Here is a 6,379-nt window from a genome sequence, read left to right on the forward strand (position 1 = left end):
TCGAGAATCAGAAGCACGGCGCCACATCCTGCTTTGGTTGACGACCTATCGACAAATAAATTCCAAGATCCTTCCTCGGCATGCTCGGGCCGTGAAGTGCACTATGCTATAAAGTTAGCTAGAGCTTGTGTTTTAATGGCACATCGGGGGTCGAATTCTATGCCGAAGTCCGAGATTTGGTTAGACCAGTCAGTCACCCTGCTTGACTGATTTTTCCTTCGATTACTTTTCGAATTGGCTGGCTTGTGTGAACATTGATGGGGTGAGCTTGAAAGTAGGGCTTGAGCTTCCGAGTAGCGAGAACCAATGCAAAGATCATTTTCTCGATGGGAGGATACTTGGATTCTGCGCCTTGGAAGGCATGACTTATAAAGTACACTGGATAATGCTGGTTTCTCTCACGCTCGGCCACAAGGACCGCGCTAAGAGCATGCTCGGATACTGCCAGATAGACAAAGAGTGTCTCCTCTGGTAAAGGTGAGACCAACTTGGGAAGGTTGGCTAAGTGGGTCTTGAGCTGTTAGAATGCTTCTTCCGCAAATTCGTCCCATTTGAACGTCGACTGTTTTAGGGCTCGAAAGAAATGGAGACTCTTGTCGGCAGGTCGGGAGATGAATCGCCCCAAGGCTGCCATGCAGCCGATTAGGCGTTGGGCCTCCTTGACTGTTCGAGGACTCTTCATTTCAAGTAAGTTCAAAGGACAAATAAGTTAGTATGGATTTTATAAAATAGAGATATTGAATTGAGGATTTTAAGCTTTGAAATAAAGAGAAACCCATTTTTAATTACAATTTATCTCTCCTCACTCATGTCATCTACTCTAGATGCTAAAGCATCACTCTCTCTTCTTCATAACTTCTCAATCAAGTGCCAAAGTGTATTTTTCCATAGATCAATCGTTCTCTTCAATATTTTGGTTTAATTACCCAAGTGTTTGAAAATTGGGAAAGACCCCAAAACCAAAATAAAAACCCCAAACAATAATTTTCTCTCTCCTCTGATTTTTTACCCCGTACTGTGCATGTTCAATTTCTGCATTTTGGAGTCGAAATTTTCCCAAACGTATCACGTGAAAGTTGTAGATCTCAAAAAGTTATTGAACTTACACCCAAAAATCACGTGATTTGGAGTTCGGAGCTATGAGTTATGGTCTATGTAAGTTTGGTGTTGCTACCTTCATTTCTCTCTCCTCTTTTTTTATTCCGACAATCTGTTGCCTCAATTATCTACAATATGCAATCCAAATTTGCTCTGTTTTGCTTAATCAAAGTTTTAGATCACTTCGAGCTAATGAATTTGGGCACATAAATTGCTCAATTCGGAGTTCGAAGCTATGAGTTACGGCTTACACAAGTTCAGCACTGCTGCTGTACTTTGTGTTGCGCTACTGCCGTGGTTGGCTTTGTCTGCCCATGTTGTCATTGCCAACTTGTTTGCCTTGTTTCTGCCATTATGTTGGTATTCCTTTCCATATGAAGGTATAAACTAATTTTTCTTAATTGCTCATCTCCTTTGATTCCAATTCAAGTGTGGTGCAATTGGATTTTATATTCTGATTTTAGAAATAAACTTGGTTCTCAATTTTGTTATTGATGAGCAAATATATTTATGATAAGAGTTATCAAAATTAAAGATTGAATATTTTATCTTTCTTATTGGATTGGAGCTTCTAATATGAAGTAAGCCTCTTAAGTAAGTTTATAAAAACTGATTTTTATAAATTATGTTGTTTGATAATACTCTCTGAAATCAGAATGATGTTAATTAGAGATAGAATTGATGTTGTGAGTTGGATTAGTAGAATGGTTTGTATATAAGGTTGTGTGGTTAGTTCATGGAAGAGCTTAGAAAGTATGAGTAATTCAATTTGTTTATCTAATTTTTGTGAGGATGGTTAATGATTGTTGTTATTGTTTTGAGGTCGTTGTTGGAGTATGTATATGGAGATAATTTATGAAGTTCGAGCTATAGTTGGTTATCAAGAATGTCGAATTTTGGGAATTGTTTCAAGGTACACACATGTCCTTCCACCTTTGAATCGATATTCGTGTTTTATGTGATTTCATGTTCTGAGCTTAATAAGCCTTTTATATAAATACAAAATTATTCAAAGTGTTATTCGTGTGTTTATGAGAGTTGTTAACTACATATTTAATTTTAAGCTATGAGAAAGCTTTTTATGTGATGATTTTACTAGTGATATTTTTATGAAGACTGATTGGAGGTAGTTGAATCCTTCAATAATATAGATGTGTGATATTATTAAACCTACTTGTTTCCACATCGAATTTATAATAAGTTTCTTATGCTTAGTAAGTTGATCTTTTATATGAAAGTGTAGCTATGAGAATTAAAGCAAGGATCTTTAGTATATCTAACTATATAAGTGGTTTTACAACAAGTACTTCATTTACGAACTAAGTCGGGACATCGACTCGATATCTTTATGAACTCGCTTTCGATTTAAACTATAGTTATATTTCAAAGTTTCAGAGAAAAAGAAAGGAATTTTGATCAAGGATGTTGGTTAAAATTTCAGGTTTAAGCAATTGTAAAATATTTGTGATATAAGTTTTATATGGAATTCTGAAAGTATGAAAAACTCTTTTATGTTTGAGATTTGATTATATATGATCATGAACTTTGAAAATTATGACTTGGAGTTATGAACAAATATGGACTGTGAAATTATAAATCAGAATTTTCTAGTTCTATTAATGAGGGAGGATCTTTACTCCTACTTAAATTTTTATGAAGAAGTTCTCATAGGAAAACGTCTCTCAAATTTGGGTCAATTTAATGAAAATTATTTTCGGATTTAAGTTTGGAAACACATAAGTCTAGTGAAACAAGTTATATATTTACAGAATATCATGGATGAATTATGTTATATGGAGTTTGGAATCTAAGTTAGAATGAGTTTGCTGTGAGATGGGTACTTGTGAATTCTGTTTAAGAAATACAATTGTCGCTTTGAGGATATTATTAGAAGTAGTCAATATCCCAAGATTTACTTATGGCGTATAAACAAGGCTGAATGGTATCACCCGAAGATATCTCCGAAAATAATATGGAGCTTGGTTATATAAGAATGAAGATTTGTGATGTCATAATTGAAGGATGAAGTAATTGTTGGGAGGTTCTAACTAAAATGAAGATGTTATGTGGTGGACGTAGATTAGATAGTTAGGGAATAGTAAATTTGGATGTGAATTTAAAGGTCAAATATTAATTTATGAGTTAAGTTGTTACGAGAGTTTGTGAGTTCAGAGGATGTGTAGGATTTGAGATATGAATGTCGTATCAGTAAATAAATGATCCAATCTTGGTGGTGGTTTAGAGAAGTATAGATTAGGAGATATAATTTACAATACTTATGTAATAAAAGATCATATCCGCAAAGGGGTCAAGTAAAAGAATTTGGAGCATAATTTCTCTGTTGGATGAGTAAGATATATAAATGGATATTGGGAAAGAAAAATATAAATCTAGATAATAAGAAGCATGGTAATTAAAGTTATAAATGACAATACTAAGCGTATGTGTTAAGGCTAATATGAGCTTTCAGTACAAATACAGGGGACGTATGGTTGTGAATATAAATTTAAGAAGGATGAGGAAACGATGAGTATTGGGAAATATGGAGTGAGATATTTTGACTTCCATAGTAATTGTAGGTGATTTATGATAATGTAATAAGTTATATTCTGGCAATGAAAGTTCATGTATTGGGAATAAGAAAACCTTTAAGGGGAAAATTCATATCATGAGAATTTTGGAAATTATAGTTTAGATGCTATAAGTTAAAGACGGAAGTCCAAGACAAAGAGAAACTATTATGATGAAGGGAATTGCCAAAACATGTTAGAGGATACCTTATAGTCTACAAGTAAAATATACAGGTTAATGCACGAGCTTAGAATTGGGTCTTGATAATAGTTAATTATCTTATAAGTCTTTGAAAACATATTTTACATTTTGATTATGTTATGGGTTCGACTGCGGAGAGACATTTGATTTCGAATACGTTTTATGTATATTACTTCCTTTAAAAGAATATTTGAGGTAAGTAATATTATTTGAGATTCGAGTTTGTGTTATAATAAGATTATTGAGGTTCATGTATGATAAGTGCATTTCTAACGCACTTTATGACTTCCTTTTGGCTTGTTTTGGTTCCCTTTTTCCCTTTTCTTCCCTCTTTCTCCTCACTTTTCCCTTCTATTTCATTCACTTGATCATACTTGATCATAGTGACATTTTTCTAGATTTTCGATCTATTGTGATCGAATTTCTAGCACATATGCTTTCACCATGTTTGCTCATATTTTTATTATAGGTATGTCCCTTTTCGCGGCCGAGTAATGCAAGACATGTCTTAAGTGGATGAGCTAGAGGCTGCTAGGGAGCATGAGGTGTGATTGGAGTCCCCCGCATACGATGGTGCGCCCGCACATGCTACTAGTGCGCCCGCACCATCGACCAAATTTGAAGCGAAATACAGACGACCTTGGTGCGCCCGCACCAAGCACAAGGTGCGCCTGCACCATCTACAGAGGATTTCTACCTTGAGGCAAAAGAGTCAGGTGCGCCCGCACCTCCTTATGGTGCGCCCCCACCATGCGTTCCGGAAAGAAAATCTCGATCATTAAACTATAGTTTGGTTTTAGTTTTGGGAGTTACGCTTTATTCTAGTTTCTACACAACATTTTATAGGGTTTTGTATTAGAGAGAAAACACTTTAGTTTTGATTGAGAATTGAGATTAGTGATCATAGTTTGTGATTCCATTGACATTGAAGGTACTTTTCATTCAATTTAATTCAAAGTTTCAGTTTTTATTTCATTCTTTCCGTGTTTGTTCTTGTTTTTAGATTATTTTAGATCTTCATTCTCTTAGTTTCATAATTGTGATTTCCATTAATTTAAAATTTTTTTAATCATGTTTAGCCTTAGATTAGTCATAGATCTCATGCTTAATTGCTTAAACTCCATGATTAGTGAGTAGTTTCATATCTAGGGTTAGGATGAAAGTATGAATTAGGGTTTTAAATGTGTTGTTGATGAGATTATGATGTTCTAAAGAAAATTATGCATTGATCTTGGTGTTTTGAGACCTTAGGATAGATATTGATGACAATTATACTTTGGATTTCAAATGTTCTTAAATCGAATTTTTAACTCTTTTATCATCCCCAAGAATCAACTTAATTTCTAGGCCAAGATATTGGGTAGAAATTAAGGGGATCCTTCATTAGCGGTTTTCTGAACTTATTGAATCTCTTAATTAACTAACTAAAGACCATTCGAGAGAGGATTTAGTTGATTGATTAAGTGATTACTCTTGAGGACCATTCGAGGGAGGACTCGAGTAGTCTAGACTTGATAGATTTTAACCAATCCCTGTTTCACTGTGGATCGACCCTTGACTTGCCCTTACTATTCTCTTAGTAATTGCTTGTTAGGACTTATAAATATTGTTTGGAAAGCGGTCTTTGGTGCCCTAACGACACACTAAAAACCTCTTATCAAGGTATTTTGAATATGTTAATTACATTTCAACTTTGTTTTATTTTATATTAATATACGGACGGAAGTTTAAATCGTTGATACGCTTTGGAATTGGGTATGGGATACGAATTAAGAACAAGAGTATAAGTTTTGAAAGATATAAGTTTGTGTTATTGAGAAAATGAGCATTATGATTTAGTTATTGTTTTATGGGGGAAGTAAACAACATTTATGGAGCCAGATGCTCAATATGTGTTATGGAGCGGGTATTGTTCCTTTGAGTAGTCATGATCCAAAAGTTATTAAGGTTAAGTTTTGGAAATTGCTAATTCGAAGTACTGAGTAGGACGTTATGTTCATTTTAAGTTCAGTGTTTTTGCTGAAATTATTTTGACAAAAGTTCCAAATGTTCAAGTTAACTCAACCCTTTTAGTAAAGTTTAAATAAGCACACTAAGTCCTATACGACTTTTACAAGCAGTAAAGAATTGATTATTTTCTTGTATCTTTACAGGTAACTAATATGTGAAATTTGTTGACATAAAACAAAAGATTTCAAAAGAAGATTCAAGTCTTGCAATAATTAGCAACACAATAGTAGTTGTGATTCTTTTTCCTCTCCACGGATGAATATGTGTTCTTTGGAACACGTGTGGTATTGATAAACTGTGCATTTAAACTATTTATGTAATTAAACTATGGATACAAGTGGGTAAAGGCCGATACCAAATAAGGTACGGTATGAACAATAACCCTTGGAGGATGGGTTATATCCTTCCGAACCCTCGCTGGGTGGGTCAAGTCCAGCAAATAATAAAAATGGGACACGTCCTGGTTAAGGCTTGCAAGCATAAATATTTAAACGGTGGG

At 34.4% G+C, this 6,379-nt stretch overlaps 1 long non-coding RNA gene across 1 annotated transcript; it reads left to right on the top strand.

Moving 5' to 3' along the window:
* Positions 1-1,842: 1,842 nt before the first annotated feature.
* Positions 1,843-4,845, top strand: LOC130592142 (uncharacterized). The gene is made up of 2 exons (XR_008970347.1): positions 1,843-2,011; positions 4,340-4,845. It is a non-coding gene; the product is annotated as an uncharacterized LOC130592142 (long non-coding RNA).
* Positions 4,846-6,379: the final 1,534 nt, after the last annotated feature.

This window comes from Beta vulgaris, chromosome 1 (genome assembly GCF_026745355.1).
Source record: "Beta vulgaris subsp. vulgaris cultivar EL10 chromosome 1, EL10.2, whole genome shotgun sequence".
Classification (NCBI taxonomy): domain Eukaryota; kingdom Viridiplantae; phylum Streptophyta; class Magnoliopsida; order Caryophyllales; family Amaranthaceae; genus Beta; species Beta vulgaris.